General features: G+C 41.1%; 1 pseudogene; it reads right to left on the bottom strand.

The window, feature by feature from the left end:
* Positions 1 to 15200: 15200 nt before the first annotated feature.
* On the bottom strand, positions 15201 to 16441 carry LOC103124043 (sorting nexin-6-like; annotated as a pseudogene).
* Positions 16442 to 17122: the final 681 nt, after the last annotated feature.

The following is a 17122-nucleotide window of genomic DNA, read 5'->3' as shown; positions in this document are numbered from 1 at the left end:
TAAAAGTTAAGTTCCTGCTTCTTTTCACCTTAGAGTCTTTGTTCACAGACAGCCTTGCTTAAAAGTTAAGTTCCTGCTTCTTTTCACCTTAGAGTCTTTGTTCACAGACAAGATAAGTTCCTGTCTCCCAATTCCACTTCCCCATGAATCACCCAGGACCTTCCAGATAAGGTCTGATTACCATGACAACACAGCACTTCAATCAACAGTCCCCAGCTGCTAACTCCACCCTTGCCCTGGCCTTAAAAACAGCATCTTTGGTGTTAATAAGCAGACTTGATCAGAATCTTGACTTGTCTCATTTCTCTCGTGTGTCTTGTCCCCTTCCCTCTCCCTTCTTTCCTTGTCCTCACTCCCTCTTCTAGGTTAACCCACGTTTAAGGTCCCAAGGATGGGACAGATGGTGCCACAATGTGCCCCAAGGAATGAGGGACCGCTGTGAAGGACTTCATTAGAGAACCATCGCAGAAATTGCTAGCTATTGAACTCAAGGAGACGGGCACGAATTCAAGGTGCTCCAGGAACTCAAGGAGACGGGCACTGAGGCAAGGTGCTCCAGGAACTCAAGGAGACAGGCATGAATTCAAGGTGCTCCAGGAACTCAAAGAGCTGGGCACGAAGGCAAGGTGCTCCAGGAACTCAAGGAGACGGCTGATATCAGTCCAGGACTCAGGCGGTGAGTATTAAGACTAACAGACACTTTCTTTCTCTCTCCACTTTGGCGATTCACGAAATAATTGACCTTGTCAATGCAACTGATGGATTCTGGCTGGAGCTACTCTCTGGTGATTCCTGAAGGCCTGACTTGTGACATTTTAGTAGCAGCAGCCGGACAGGCAACCGCCCCCTCTTGACTGAATGAATGCCTCGTTATGAATGCTTGTGTGCGTGTTGTGTGCCTTACGGTCACTAGACTATGGGGCATGATTGGGCTCCCAACCTGCATGTCCATGGAGTCGTCTCAGCTCAGTGGAGATTCTAAACCCTGTTGAGACCGAGACCGGGATTTATACGGCTACTCCTAAGCTAAGACTCCTTAAGGTCCTGTGAGGGGCCCGGCAAGGCGAGCGCAGTTGACTGTCTGTCACCCTTTGAGGTGCCAGTTCTTTTTCAATACCTTTTCTCATCTATCTTTTCTTCCTCCCCCACTAACTCTAATATGGGACAAGATCTGAGTCAACATGAAAAATTTGTTGATGGGCTTAAAGATGCTTTAAAGACACGAGGACAAAAGTTAAAAAGAAAGATTTAATTAAGTTTTTTAAGTTTCTCTCTGATGTCTGCCCCTGGTTTCTCCAAGAGGGATCTATTGATGAAAAAAGGTGGAAAAGAGTAGGAGATGCAATACAAGAGTACTATGACTTTTTGGGACCGGAAAAACTCCCTGTTACTACCTTTTCTTATTGGAATCTTATAAATGAAGTAATTAGAGTCAGACCCCAACCCTGAGAGATTACAGAACTTATTAATAAGGGAGAAGTCCTTCTTTCTAAAGATCTGCCAGCTAAAGATATGGGCTTACCTCCTACTCCTTCACAGGGAGCCATAGAAAGTGTCCATAAACTTCCCAATGACCCCTCCCCAGATTTAATTTCCTTAGATAGTGAAGACGATTTGTCTGTTAAATCTAACACAAAACATATTTTAAAAATCCCCAATTACTGAGGAGGCCTGGATTAATTCCAACCTCAATTATACATAAAAGCTAATCCTAAATATAAAAAAACCCACCAAAGCCATTCCCCCTGCAACACCCACAAAAAGTACCTGGCCCAGGACACGTAAAATCTACCATGTTAAATCAGATAGCGAACTCTCTGATGAGGACTGGGCAACACTAGATGATCAGGCAGTATGCTACCATAATCCTTACTGGCCACCTCTTCTAGAAACAAAAACCCGACCACCCCCTTATGTGCCGCCCCCTCCTTCAGCTCCCTCCCCTATTTCTCAAACCACCGATAACAACAAAGATTTATTGGCAAAGACAAATTAATTAAAAGAACAAATAAAATTAGAGACTGAACACCAGGAGTTAGTCACTCAGCTTAAAAATCTTAAAACTAGCCAGCCAAAAAGATCCAGCTTTTTTCCTCTCCTCAGTGGCAACCAGAGCTCTCAGAGAGTGTTAAACCAACTCTGAGTGAGATCTTATCTGGCTAGCAAGCTATTCTTTAAAGAAAGAAAGAAATCAATCAAACAAGACATTCTCTCTAACTTAAAAGTTATTGATCAGAGAGCCAGCACACGCTTTTGATAGAAATTTAATGATTTGTATGAGTGGCTGAGAAAGCTGTGGTATATATACACAATGGAATACTATGCAGCTATCAAGAACAATGAACCCACCTTCTCTGACCCATTTTGGACAGAGCTAGAAGGAATTATGTTAAATGAGCTAAGTCAGAAAGATAAAGATGAGTATGGGATGATCCCACTCATCAACAGAAGTTGAGTAAGAAGATCTGAAAGGGAAACTAAAAGCGGGACCTGACCAAATTGTAAGTAGGGCACCAAAGTTAAAACCCTGTGGTGAGGGGTAGACATGCAGCTTCCTGGGACAGTGGGGGGTGGGAGTGGGTGGGAGGGATGAGTCACAGTCTTTTGGTGGTGGGAATGGTGTTTATGTACACTCCTAGCAAAATGTAGACATATAAATCACTAGTTAATTAATATGAGAGGGGGAAAGTCAATTGTATGTCTCAAAGTTTTTCAAAACACAAACTGAACCTTTTTAATATATAGGCTGTGTATTTGATATGCGGGCTCTCTCAAAAGCCTAGACCAAGTAGATTAGAAGCATCCAATAGCACAGCTATATACAAGATACTGGATACTGTACAGCAAACCATAACAAAAGGACTTTTCTAAGTTAACCCAATTACCAAATAATGTGATGATAACATTAACTATCGATAGTCTTTTTGAACCCTAAGACAGCAGGAACCTCACATCTCCACTATAGAGCCCCTACTTCCCCCAGTCCTCGAACCTTTGGATAGGGCCCACTTTCCAGTATGCCTCTCCCAATCCATACCAAATAATATTGCATCCACCGATCACAACCTAACCAATGCAATGATTGCCACCTCAACATGCTTCACCTCAGACTGTGTCCAGAGACTTCACGTGTGGAATGACAACCCTTCAGCTTCATTACTCAGTGAGACCTTTCCTTTTATAGTACACTCTAATTTCATCTAAGGTGGTTCACTTTCTAACAAAGATAACCTAGATATACACCAGTTTCTGTGAGAGAGAGCTTATGTTCACACGTATCCATAAACTACTGCAAAATATATACCTGAAAGCAGAAGTTACACTAGAGTTTGCAGTGAGTACCTCCCTAACACTTCCTCTCCACTATTCCAAGCTTTGGGTCCATGATTGCTCAACAATTTGTTTGGCTTTGTATGTTAACTCTCTTTTCAATCACCAGGTTCCAGATTCCACCAGGATGCTGGCCAGGCTTCCCTGGATTGAAGACCCCACCAATGTGTCCTGGAGCTCAGCTTCCCCAGAGACACACCCTACTAGGGAAAGAGAGAGGCAGACTGGGAGTATGGACCGACCAGTCAATGCCCATGTTCAGCGGGGAAGCAATTACAGAAGCCAGATCTTCTACGTTCTGCAACCCTCAATGACCCTGGATCCATGCTCCCAGAGGGATAGAGAATGGGACAGCTATCAGGGGAGGGGGTGGGTTATGGAGATTGGGTGGTGGGAATTGTGTGGAGTTGTACCCCTCCTACCCTATGGTTTTCTTAATTAATCGTTTCTTAAATAAAAAAATTAAAAAAAAAAGAAATTTAATGATTTGTTTCTTTAAAAATCTAAAATGTACCTTAGCCCAGAAAAGATCTTGCAAAGATTTTTCTCCCTGCGCGGCAGTAAACTAAGCCCGCCTGTTCCATCCGTGCAGCCAATCACGGCACAGACCTATTGCTTCACAGATTGGCAAAGACTTCAGTCAATCGTTTCCCTAGCCACACCCACCCTTCCTCAGTGGCTGTGAGCCAGAAATCCAAAAACCTCTTTTCAAAGGGAAAATTTCTTTTCACCAAGAATGTCTGTTTTATGTCTGTGTGCTAACCTTGTTTTCACCAATGTGTGTTAACCCTCTAAAATAACTAGAGTTTAAGTTTAAAATAAGACTTAGTTAAGCTGAATGTGGTCTTAAAGATCCCAACTCATAGAGTTGGCACACCTTTACCAGACTAGAATATAGGTCAGTTTCATCCTTCTGATAGCTAATATCAGCATCAATTCATTAGTTAAAGATTTTCTGAGATCTCTAGGCATGGTAAGATGCCTCTGCAGTCTCTCTCACTCTTGTGAGAATTCCAAATCTTACCAGCACCCCAATACCAACTGCCACTGTTTGTAACAAATTCCACTCTTGGAATAGCTTTCTTATAACCCAGTCTGGGTAGAGCAGTGGCCTTGCCAGGAAAAAAGGGTTAAATGTGCTATTCCTGGCCTGATAAAAATTTTTTATTTGGCAGATGTGATTCAACAAAATTATTTAGTGTAAAATGGTCATCTAAAAGAAATGTAACAGTAAAAATTTATTTTGAACATTTCAGCTATAAGGTTTGTCTTAGCCTTTTAAGTTACCTAACCAAATCAAAGTGAAAGATCAATTAAGTTGTGTACCCACCCTTGTTCATAGCTTCCCTAAGGGTGTGATAGCTTTGTGATAAGCAAAGATCCTAACAAAGTTTAACATTTTACTTAAAATTGTTTAAGTGATTAAAAAAAAGTGGGTTTACATCACAGTTCTTATGTGGTAATCTAAAAATAAAAATTATTTTGCTAAGGTAAATAAATATTTAAAGTAAAAGCCTAAGTATTTAAATTGACTAACTTCTTAAAAGTGTCAACGTGACAATGCTTCATCTCCAAATTGAAATGCAAATTATCTTTGTATTTAGATGAAAAAGTTCTGGGACATTATGGAGGGCCCCCATATGCCCTGTGAAACTATTTCTGTGGAAATTAGTCCACGACAAAATTTGTTGTTTGTTTGGCACTGTAAATCTTTTGAGAAACATTGTCACAAATGTGTGTTAACTCTTTAAGTAACTTAAGTTTGTTTAAAGTTTAAAGAAAAATTTAGTTAAGCTAAATTTGGTTTAGAGATCCTGGTTATGGGAATTGCTACAGGAGGTTAAAAAGATAACTTTTAAATTTATGATCTTTGAAATTCAAAGAGAGCCTCTTTAAATTAGGTGTCACACACTGAAGATATGTCTTCTGTGTGGCAAATGGCAAAAAGGCTATTGATATGTAAAAGTTTTTAAATACCTTCTCAACTAAAGAGGCAAAACTGGCCTGGGTGAGTGAAAGATAACACAATGGTTATGTTTATGCCTGAGGATGTTGCTCTGATAAAGGAGATATGTAAAAGTTTATATATATATATATATATATATATATATATATATAACTTATCAAATATATATAGAACTGTCTAGCTATAGAGCTATATAGCTAACCTTTTATTACATTTTATTCAAAAAGTGTGCCCCTAGTTTCCCTGAGAAAGAACTCTAGATATTAAAACATAAGAGAGACTAGGTAAAAAGTTAAGAGAGTTTTGTCTGATATAGACAAAAATGTTCCAGTTGAAACTTTTTACTTTAAAATTGTTAAGAGATTTTTTTTATCTTACTCATGAACTAGTTACTTTTGCTTTTACAGTAACTTACTCCTTCTGATAAAGTTGTTACTGAGATAACTCCCCTATTTAGAAAGACTACAAAAATTATTATCAAATAATTGGCTTTTGAGAGTACAGATTCTACATGTCAAACTTTAATTAGTTCTTTTAGAGAGTAAAAAATTATCTGGCTTGTTTTAAGACACTGTCAGAGGTTTATTCTTGATAAATTAATACATGGTGTTTCTGGTCTGATAGATTTGTTTTGGCAAATCCTGATTTAACAAAATTATTATTTTTGAACATTTAAGCTATGAGGTTTTATTTTAGCCTTTTAAGTTTCCACATTAGAGTTCTAAGAGACAAAATCTATTAAGAGTTTTATATCTACGCTTACTCATGATAGCTTTGTGATGAGTAAAGATCTTAGTAAACTAAGTTATAATAGTGTGCTTAAACTGTCTAAGCAGTCTAAAATAATGCTAAAAAATGGTAAACATTTTATCATGTCAACACATTTGGTATTGACTTTCTATAACATACTGGTATATTTTAATAAAGAGCCTTCTAAAATCATATGAAGGAACTCAAGCCAATTCTAACCATTAGATCATCAATTGTAGTAAACTTCTAACTTGGTACAAGTTTTCTTCCTAAGTAAGTGACCGACTGCTCATATGGTAAGATTTAAAACTAAACATTTTTCTTTTTTATTTATGGGTGTGTGATGACTCCTAAAGTCACTCATATCCTAAAATTTTTCTCATTTTTTTTACAAGCCTCTTAAATTTTAATGCTTGACCTGCCATAGTGGGAGCACTTTACTGGCTCCTGCATTGTTTAATTAAGATCCTGCTATTAAGACTTTTAAGATTAATCCCCATTGATAAAAGCCAGTGATCTCTGGTAGACTGATGTAACTCACATGCCCATGTTTAGTAAATAAAAACATTTTTTTTCTCAACTGGTACTTTTTCTAAATTTATGTGGGCTATAGCTCAAAGAAGAAAAAACTCAAAAACCTTATGAGCCATATGCTCTCCTATTGCTTCAATAGACATCCAATCCATGTATTTTTGTTTCTTTTAGAACATTACTCATTACAATATTCCCTATACTATAACCCTTAAGCTCAATTAATAAAAAAAAATAAAAGGGAATGCACCCCCCAATTTTCAGTTGGCTAAAGTGTCAATGAAGTAACTATACTAAACCTTCTTAATATTTACAAAAATTTGAATTGTCCATTTATTATATCTCATTGACAAAGCCACCCACTCTTCCAGTCATAGAGACATATTTTCTTTCCTTTTTTCTTTTTTCAACACTGGATGTCTGTTGTTAAAATTCGGACGGCTCCAGCTGGCCGGGCTAGCTTCACGGTGGGTAACAGAGATGCGGAGACAACAGCTGGGCAGGGAAGCTGTATTTCTTTATTCAGGAACAACGATTCATAAACTAAGACAAACTAATCACCAAACAGAACTCTGCTGTCTCTTTGCGGCCGCACAAGCACTCTCTCTTACTCTGGAACTCAGGAACTCTCTCCCACTCTCGAACTCTCCTGGGGTTCCTAGGGGCGGGGCCAAGCGGGCCCGCAAAATTAACAGGACTGATCCAATTCTCTTGGCGGAGGAGAACTAGAACCCAATGTAAAACATACAACAACTCCCCCTTTTCTTTTAACTAAATGGCTACAGTATCAAGGGTGTGGGGTGAACAGAAACCTATATCGTACAGGCATTTTTATAAAAAGAAACTGGCACAAACATGGAGAAACATGCAAGCAAGTAACAAGAACCAGTGTGCTGGTAAGGGAAGGCCTGAGGGGGCCATATCTGCCTCTGTGGGCTAAACTTTATCAGCTTAAAAAAAACATTTCTTGTCTCTGGGGGGCTACTTGCCTCGATGGGCATTTGCATGGGGGCGGGGAACAGCCTAGAGTCCCAAAGGCAGCTGGCTGCAATTTACTTACTATGAAACATAACTTGTTATTAGCATATTTCTAATAGAGAAGGAATTTGAGACTTTTACATAGCAACAGCGTCTTTTTAACCTCTTGTTACACCCATTCAAGATGGAGTCAGGAAAGGAAACCTCAGGCATGAGAATAATTAGCATAGCCATTGTGCGATCTACCATTTCTAATAGAGAAGGTAATGGAGAGTTTTACACATCAACAAGTCTATTTAACCTTTTGTTTAGACCAACTTAGTTAAAATATATTGATTGTTAACTAATTTTTATCTCAGACTTTAAATGTAAGTTAATTTTATCTTTATGAGAATTACGTTGAAAACCTTTTTCATTTAACTTTGTCTAGTAAGAATTTAGCCTTAAAGTTACTGTTTACCAGACTTTAAACATACACATAAACATGGTCATTAATACACTAGGAGAGAAACCTTTGTTATGAAGACATGTCATTTTAAACACGAATTTAAATCTGTACTGTCTTAGTTGTTGGGGGGGGGGTTCACCATCCGGAGGTGGCTTCCCACGCAGCTTCACTTCTAGGAATTGCAGGTTGCGATCTCTGCACAAATCTCTGCGTACTCCAGCTTGTCTGCCTTCAGACTGGACCGGCAGCTGGAGATCTCTTGTGTCCAGTTTTGGCAGGGAGTCCGGGGGTCCAGGAGGTCCGGGATCGTTCCAGAATTCATAGCAAGAGGGCAGGAAGGCCAGTTTTGTAGAAGGCGTGGGCCTAGGTGCCCAGGGGTGGCGGCCATGATAGGCCACTGCGGCCCTGGCCCATGGCCCTGCCATGTCTGCTGCCCTGCTTGCAGTGGCCGAGCAGTGTGGAGGGATCCCGCGTCCAGTGCCCTGCGCCACGCGGTGGAGAGCCGGCTCCTGTGGGCTGGCCTGCATGCTGGCATCGGGCTCCAGCGTGTTGGCATCGGGCTCCAGCGTGCTGACATCGGGCTCCAGCGTGTTGGCATCGGGCTCTAGCGTGCTGGCGTCAACCTCTTGCGTGCTGGCGTCAGGCTCTTGGGTGCTGGTGTCGGCCTCCTGCGGGCTGCGGGGCTGCGGGGCTGCTGGCGTGGTGCGTGGGGTTGTCTGGGTGCAGCCGGCTGGCTGGCTGTTTAACCAGGTGGAAACAGCAGCTCAGCGCCTCGCCTCCTGCCCGCTGGCTATTCCCGCTGGCTGTTCTGAGTTCGCCCGAGTGAGTGGAAACCACAGAGTGGTCCAGAGATAAATGTTCCAGAAACAGTGAAACAGTCTCGTGAAGAAAGAGCAGAGGCCTTTGGAGATCTCTTCACAAGCAGAAGAGAAGGCCATAGTGCATAGGTAGCCAAAATGTCTTTACTTATCTGAGAGATGCGCAGGTCAGGTCCACGTGGGCACCATTTGTTGTTAAAATTCGGACGGCTCCAGCTGGCTGGGCTAGCTTCACGGCGGGTAACAGAGACGCGGAGACAACGGCTGGGCAGGGAAGCTATATTTCTTTATTCAGGAACAACAATTCATAAACTAAGACAAACTAATCACCAAACAGAACTCTGCTGTCTCTTTGCGGCCGCACAAGCACTCTCTCTTATTCTGGAACTCAGGAACTCTCTCCCACTCTCGAACTCTCCTGGGGTTCCTAGGGGCGGGGCCAAGCGGGCCTGCGAAATTAACAGGACTGATCCAATTCTCTTGGCGGAGGAGAACTAGAACCCAATGTAAAACATACAACAGATGTCCATGTTTGTTTTCCTTTTATTATGGTAGATGAGATTATTGCTCTTGCAAAATCCACAGAGTCCCTGTTGACAAGTCCTTACCACAAAGGACGCCATGGCAGCATATACTCCAGCTAACCTCACCAGCCTATCCAAGTCTTCTCTTTCTGCTGACCTACCACTGTTGACTTCAATTCCTTTTTATACAAAAGCCATTGGCTCTGACTTCATCCTTACATGTTTATTGACCTCTCACTTTTCTCCCAATATTCCTCATGTTCAAGGAACCTCACCTTGACTTCTAATGTGTATGCACCTCCTCTGTGTTTTGGTACAACACCACCCTATATTTTCATGTCAATTCTTCTCTACCTGGTCCTTGCCTCCTAGTTTCACTCATTCCACAGCTGACCCTCTATGAAGAAGAAAAATTTCTTCAGTTGGCGCTGACGACCACCAGAGGACCAGACGTGCTGTGTTTCTTCCCCTAGACATCACATCCACTGACTGCTTCCCTTAGACTTGAGATATGATCCTGCCTCTTCATACCAATGGATAAATTCCCCCTTCCTTACCTAGCTACCCTCAGTTGTGGGACCCTTGCTTGTTTTACTTCTTCTGCTCACAGTAGGTCCTATAATTCTTAACAAGGTCATGGCCTTTTTGCAGCAACAGATCGATGCCATAAAGATGCAACCTATACAAGCTCACTATCATAGGCTGGACATGGCAGAAAATGGAGTTGCTGCGGAGGATTTGGCCCCCTCCATCAGAACGTCCACCATGTAGAGGGCTGGCTAGCCAATGACGGGTAAAGGGGAAACTAGCACTGTCCAGTCAGCCTAAGACAGGGCACCTAGTACTACTGGGCAAAAAATGACCAGGTGTTCCAATGACGGGTAAGATGGAAGGCTGATCCCCAACCTAAGATAGGCACAGTCCACCCGGCCACAAAATAAATTCCGCCAAACATCAAAACATGCACCCTTATATATATATATATAAGGAAGGGGGACATGTGGGGAGCCGCATGTGCCCTCAAGGTTGCTATTGGCATGACCACAGAGTCTTTGTTCACAGACTGGCCTTGCTTAAAAGTTAAGTTCCTGCTTCTTTACACCTTAGAGTCTTTGTTCACAGACAAGATAAGTTCCTGTCTCCCAATTCCACTTTCCCATGAATCACCCAGGACCTTCCAGATAAGGGCTGATTACCATGACAACACAGCACTTCAATCAACAGTCCCCAGCTGCTAACTCCACCCTTGCCCTGGCCTTGAAAACAGCACCTTTGGTGCTAATAAACAGACTTGATCAGAATCTTGACTTGTCTCATTTCTCTCGTGTGTCTTGTCCCCTTCCCTCTCCCTTCTTTCCTTGTCCTCACTCCCTCTCCTAGGTTAACCCACTTCCCTCTCCCTTCTTTCCTTGTCCTCACTCCCTCTCCTAGGTTAACCCACTTCCCTCTCCCTTCTTTCCTTGTCCTCACTCCCTCTCCTAGGTTAACCCACGTTGAAGGTCCCTTGGGACGGGACACCAAGATAAACTGACCACAATACATTTATGATTGAGAAGGAGAGGAAGAGGGAAAGTAGGAGAAATTCAGAGCAGCTCTCTGGCATATGTGCTGCTGGGAATTGAACTCAGGATCCCACTGCTCACTGCAGCACCTCCTGATGCTGCCAGGATTAGCACTTGTCACAGTTAGAGGAGACGAAGCAGACTCCACACCACATTGTTAATACAAGTATTTCATCATTTCTTCCACCTATCACATCAAGGGTTATTAATCTTTCCTAAATAATAACAATAATAATACTCTCTTGGGAAAGAGTGGCTTGCCCTCATCTCTCCTCTGATAGGATGTATGTGAGCTCTGTAATAGTGTCTTTTTTTTTTTTTTTGCCTCCAGGGTTATCTCTGGGGTTCAGTGCCTGCACTAAGAATCCAATGCTCCTGGAGGCCATTTTTTCCATTTTGTTGTCTCCTTTCTTCTCCTCATCCTTCTTTATCTCCTTCTCCTCCTCCTTCTTCTCATGATTTAATAGTGATTTAAAAATTTATAAAATAGCAGGGGTATAATTCCCACACCATTCCCACCAACAGATTTCTTTGTCCTTATCCCCCTCCAGTGAAAAATTGCAATAATTCTCCCAAGGTCACAGATAAGAATTTACTTTATATCTATAACTGTCTATATTTGCCCATTTTTTCCTACAATCCTGCCTTTACTTCCTTTCTAAATCATACCCACACTCATTACTACTTCTGAGTATTCTTCCTTTTTCCTCTTCTCTGTCAGTTAAGCAAAACAGTGCCTGACTCTCAGGAAGGTTCTTTTCTTTGCCTAGAACTCTTATTTCAGATATCTCCACAGTTTGCTTTCACCATTGTTTACATCTGTGCCTCATGTATATCAAAGTTTGAGCTCTACTGGGTGAGCTACTTCCTGGCCACATGACACTTTGTAGTCCACGTCACTGCTTATTTGTTCCATAATCACCATCAGTACATGACATATTTGCTTGTTTAATGGTTTGTGGTCTATCTCACTCTTTTAGAATTACAAACTTTCTGAGGGTAGAGATTCTATTCTATTTTATTTTCTGTTTCATTACGCAGTTCTCTGCACCCAGAATAGTATCTGACATATCCAAGCACTCAATAAATATTTGAGTAAACACTATTTATTTTGTCTGTTCACACACACACACACACACACACACACACACACACACACACACACACACACACACACACAGACACAAATATGGACAAGCTCACCACAAACCATTGACAATGATTGCTTCTGGGGAGTGGAACTGGGAGCTGAGAGAAAAAGATAACTTTATGCATTTCTTTGTGATTTGACACATGCATCACTTTGGTAATAAGAGATGGATGTTTCTCATTAGCTGTATGCCATTGAGAGGTTATATTAGAGAAAATTCTTTGGGTCTCTGACCCAGTGGGCTCCCTCTCTGGTTGGAGGTGCCTGTCAGCTCCAGGCTAAGCCAGATATCCAGTTTCTTGCTAGAATCTGAATCCAGGGTCCCCTCAGTCAAATATGGGACCAGACAACTCGTGTTTCTATGAGAAGTCAGGGTGCCAAGGAGAGGAAAGATTACATATGACTATTCTATCCTAACATTTTCTTGTAAAAATTAATAGCATCAAAGCAACTAATTTTAACATTATACAAATAACATAATAGAATCTCTTTCCTCTACCCTAAGTGAGCAAACTATGGAGCTCTGGCAAGCAAACCATTTTTAAGACTTGTGAGAAATATGGTGGTTATCTTCAGGAGGTGGGAAGGTAGGAACACAGAACTTTGGTGGTGGGTGTGGTGTAGAACTATATACACATTGTAATCTTACAATCTTATAATCCAGTATTAATCACAGATGAAAGATGGGGAAAAAAAGAACATTCGAAAAAAGAGTTCTAAAAGACAATATTAAATCAAATAAAGCATTAAGAGGAGTACAACTTTGACAACATGATTAAAACAATCTAACATAAATGATAATATATATAAATCTTAAATGTATATTAAATCTTGGTTATTGGATACTAGACTTTATTGATTGATTGATTGATTGCCACAGGGGTTATCAGTGGGGCTTGGTACCTGCATGACGATTTCATTGCTCTTGGTAGACATTTTTTTTCTTACATTTTCTTATGAAGTTAAGCTGAAAGAGATAGAGAGGGAGTGAAGGATAAAGAGAAACAGAGAGATACCTGTAGCACTATTCTGCTGTTCATGAAGCTTCACCCCTGTAGGTGGAGACTGGGGGCCTGAACCCTGGTTCTCCTCATAGGAACATACGTGCTTTACAAGGCACACCACTACTCAGTCCTTATACATTCTTTTTGAGTAAATATGGAACACTTAAAAACTGATCAGTGGAACAGTGAGACAATTTACCTGGAAAGGTGACTGCTTTGTCATGTGTATGACCCAAGTTCCAATCTGTGACACTAACCTGCTGCACTACCGTGCGACTCCTCCTAATATATTTTTAAAATTCATTTACTTATTTTATGAGAGAGAGAATGAGAGAGAGAGAGAGAGAGAGAGAATAAACACTACATTTCTCAAATCTGGCATAATGATTCAAATCCGTGATTCAAACTGGGACACCATGTGTGTGCAAACCTTGTGCTTTCCTCTGAGACAGCTTCCTGGGCTGGGTTTCCTAATCCATTTGATTTGTCTGTCTATTTGTGCACATATTAAGACCATACTGTTTTAAGTATAGAAATTTAGAATTTGACCTAATACCTGAATTTTCTAGCTATTATCGCATCTCTTTTTTTTTTGAGGGGGGGGGAGGAATCTTTCTGGCTATTCTTTGCTTGTTTATTCCAAATGATTTTTATAATTTATGTTACAGGGAGAAAAAAAATCATGATGTATTCATTGGGGCTGCATTACAAATACATTTAGGGAAGACTGGGTTTTTTCATTTCTTCATTAGTTATTTTTGACAAATTATATATTTTACAGGAGCTTGTCTATTTAATTTAAATTTATTTTAGGGGGTTCTGGAGATCAACTCCAGGCCCTTACATGTGTGTGAAGCATATGTTCTATATATCCCTGGCATCTTGATTTTTCCTTTTACCCTTCCTGGATCATTATAATAGTAATTATTTTTTGTCACTGGAGTTTCACTGCTCCAGGTCTGATTTTTCTCAGATAGAAAGAAATAGAGATAGAGAGGGAAGCTTCGTCGAATGTGATGGGGTCCACGCTTGAAGCTGGGTTGTATGCATGGTAAAGTAAGTGCACTAGCCAGATGAGTTATTCTGCTGGCCCTTATGGTTGTTTTTTTTTGTATTTACTTATTCCATTTTTATCTGTGATTAATAGTGGGTTACAAGATTGTAATATTACAGTGTATAGTTCCACACCACACCCATCACCAAGTTCAGTGTCCCCACTCTCATCTCCCAAAGATAACCACCATAATTTTCACAATGTCTTAGGAATAGTTTGTCTTTTCTCTCTCTCTGTCTTTTCCTTCCTTTCTTCCTTCCTTCCTTCCTTCCTTCCTTCCTTCCTCCCTCACTCTCTCTCTCCCTTTCTCTCTCTCTTTCTTTCTTTCTTTCTCCCTCCCTCCCTCTCTTCTTTCTTTCTTTCTTTCTTTCTTTCTTTCTTTCTTTCTTTCTTTCTTTCTTTCATGTTTACTTATTTATTGGATAGAGACAGCCAGAAATTGAGAGGGAAGGGGGTGATAGGAAGAAAGACAGAGAAACAACTGCAACACTGTTTCACCACTTATAAAACTCCCCTACTGCATGTGAGGACTGGGGGCTTGAACCTGAGTCCTTGCACATTGGAAATGTGCATTCAACCAGGTGTGCCACCACCTGGTGCTCTCTCTCTCTCTTTCCTTCTTTCTCTCTCTCTGCCTCTTCCTTTGTTGTTAAAATTCCGAATTTTAACAACATTCCTTCCTTCCTTTTTTTTAAAATTTATCTCCTTTGAATTGTGTATTTTGAAAGGGTTAAACTTTACAAATTAAAGGTAAGTAAGACTGGCAACCATAAGGAATAGTGTTCATAAAATAAAAATGGCTACAGAAACTACGTAAAATAACAACAAAGGAGCTTTGGGCTTTTGAAGAAGAGCGCATGGTGATCAACAATGGACAAATGTCCAGGGAGCTTGTGCAGGAGTGCAGTCTCCTCCTCAGACTGGCAGTGCCTGTGGAGGGTACTGCTCCACTGTTTCTCAGAATGAAAAAAAAAAGGGGGGGGAGAGTAGATGAACTTTTATCAGCTTTTTCTTTTGTTTCCAGTGAGCATTAAATGCTTAACGTCATTAAGAAAACAAAAACAAAATCTCGAGGAAGGCAGCCGTTTTTGACCAAAGGAGTGTGGCTTACATGTCTCCATTCAACACCACCAGGCAGTTCTGCAGTAACTGTAGGTCAACCTTTGTGTGCTTAAGTTCTAACTCGGCCAGTTCCACTCAGTATTTTCTGGACACAGCAACTCTTCTTGTCTTAAAATCTATAAGTTCTTGTTTTGCAGATTCAGATAATTTTTTCGAATTTCTGACAACATAACTGTTGGGATGTTTCAGCCTGTGGAACATCTTTGGTTTTTTCTCTTGCTTTGTCAGTATTTTCATAGTCCAGTAGTGACCTAGATCTTCAATACAGGAGATCCTTAGCAGCTTGAGATTCTCTTACGTAATATATTAAAAGGTCAGAAATTTTGAGGTCTTCATAAGCAGATACTAGTGCTTCTGTTTTTCTTGTTTTATCAAACAGTTCTGAAACTTTGAGAAAAAACTTGCATATATCTATAGAGTCCTGAGTTCCTAAAGCATACAGTGAAGAACCAAGTCTGTTGTAATCATCTGTAGCACTTTTGTGGGATTGTGTCATCCTATCAGATTTAGCAGATGCATCTTTAACTCGGTTATGATATTCTAAAAGGAATGTTCGTTCATGCTCAAAGAAATCATCTACACCCTTTACTCCCGAAACAATTACTTCATCTGCTGATTTAACCATGTTTTTAAATAAATCTTCAAGTTTCTCTCTTTTATTCTTTCCTCGTACACTCAAATTTTGACTATATTCTAAGAAGACATGGAAATTTAAATCTTTATCAAAATAGGATGTGCTACCATGTGACATAGGAAAACTTCATGCACTGCAACAGTCTTCTTGAATATTGCCAAATATTGAGCTTCCAGTTCCTGTTTCATCTTTGTGAATTCTTCCTTTGTCATAGATCCTTCTCCTCCAAGTTTCTGTAGTTTTTCCCCTTGAAGTATCAAAATCAGGTCATGGTGGTGCTGGTGGGATAATGTAACCTGTGTAGTCTTCGTTTTCAACAAAGGAATCATGTGGCTAGATAAATTATTTATGTTGTCGAATGACAGAAAACTCGTTTTGTTTAAAATTTGGCAATGAACTCTTTGTGTGAACATTGAATTTTACGTTATCTCTCTCACTCAGAGCACAGAAATGTCCACCTGCAAGGCAGCATCACTTTGAAGATCTACACTGATTGCTTTAAGTCCACAGTCCTCCTCGGAGAGGAAGTTGGGGCAGTTGTCCAGGCCTTCCATCATGGCTGCTCCAAGGTGAGGGTTTTTTAGAACCCTACAGACTGGTGCCCCATGTGAGGCTGCTCAATGGAAGAACACTGACGGGCCAATCGGTCTGCTGGTGAGTGTACCCCCATAAATTATGGGGTAGTCCTCTTCTCTTTCTTCCCCTTCTCACTTTGGCAACGCGTGATAGGATTGAATTTGTCATGACAACTGACGGGCTGTGGCCGGGGCTACTCTCCGGTGAGTCTTGAAGGTCTGACTTAGGATATTCCAGTAACAGTGGCCAGTCTGGTCGTTGCCCCTGCCTTGACTGAATGATTGCCTCTGTGTGATTGTGTACGAGCATGTTGTGAGCCTCACGGCCTTTGTAGCTATGGGGCATGAGTGGGCTCTCTATCTGCGTGTCTGTGGAGTTGTTTCAGCTCAGTGGAGATTCTTGGCCATGCCAAGACCAAGGTCGGGATTTATATGGCCACTCCTAAGCTAAGACCCCTTAAGGTCCCTCAAGGGGCCCAGCCAGGCGAGCACAGTTGATTGTCTGTTACCCATGGGGTGCCAGTTCTTTTTCACCCCTTTTTTATTTCTAGTCCTATCATGGGTTCAACCTCATCCAGGGGGCAGCCAGATCCCTCCCTTGAATCCTTGCATATTTTACTTAAGAGTGGAGGCTTGACTCTTTCTGATAATCAAGCCCTTCAGGCCTGGGGGTGCC

The sequence above is a fragment of the Erinaceus europaeus genome, chromosome 11 (assembly GCF_950295315.1).
Source record: "Erinaceus europaeus chromosome 11, mEriEur2.1, whole genome shotgun sequence".
Lineage (NCBI taxonomy): Eukaryota > Metazoa > Chordata > Mammalia > Eulipotyphla > Erinaceidae > Erinaceus > Erinaceus europaeus.
Note: the sequence above shows the minus strand (reverse complement) of the source record. Positions and strands in the feature narration are given on the sequence as shown.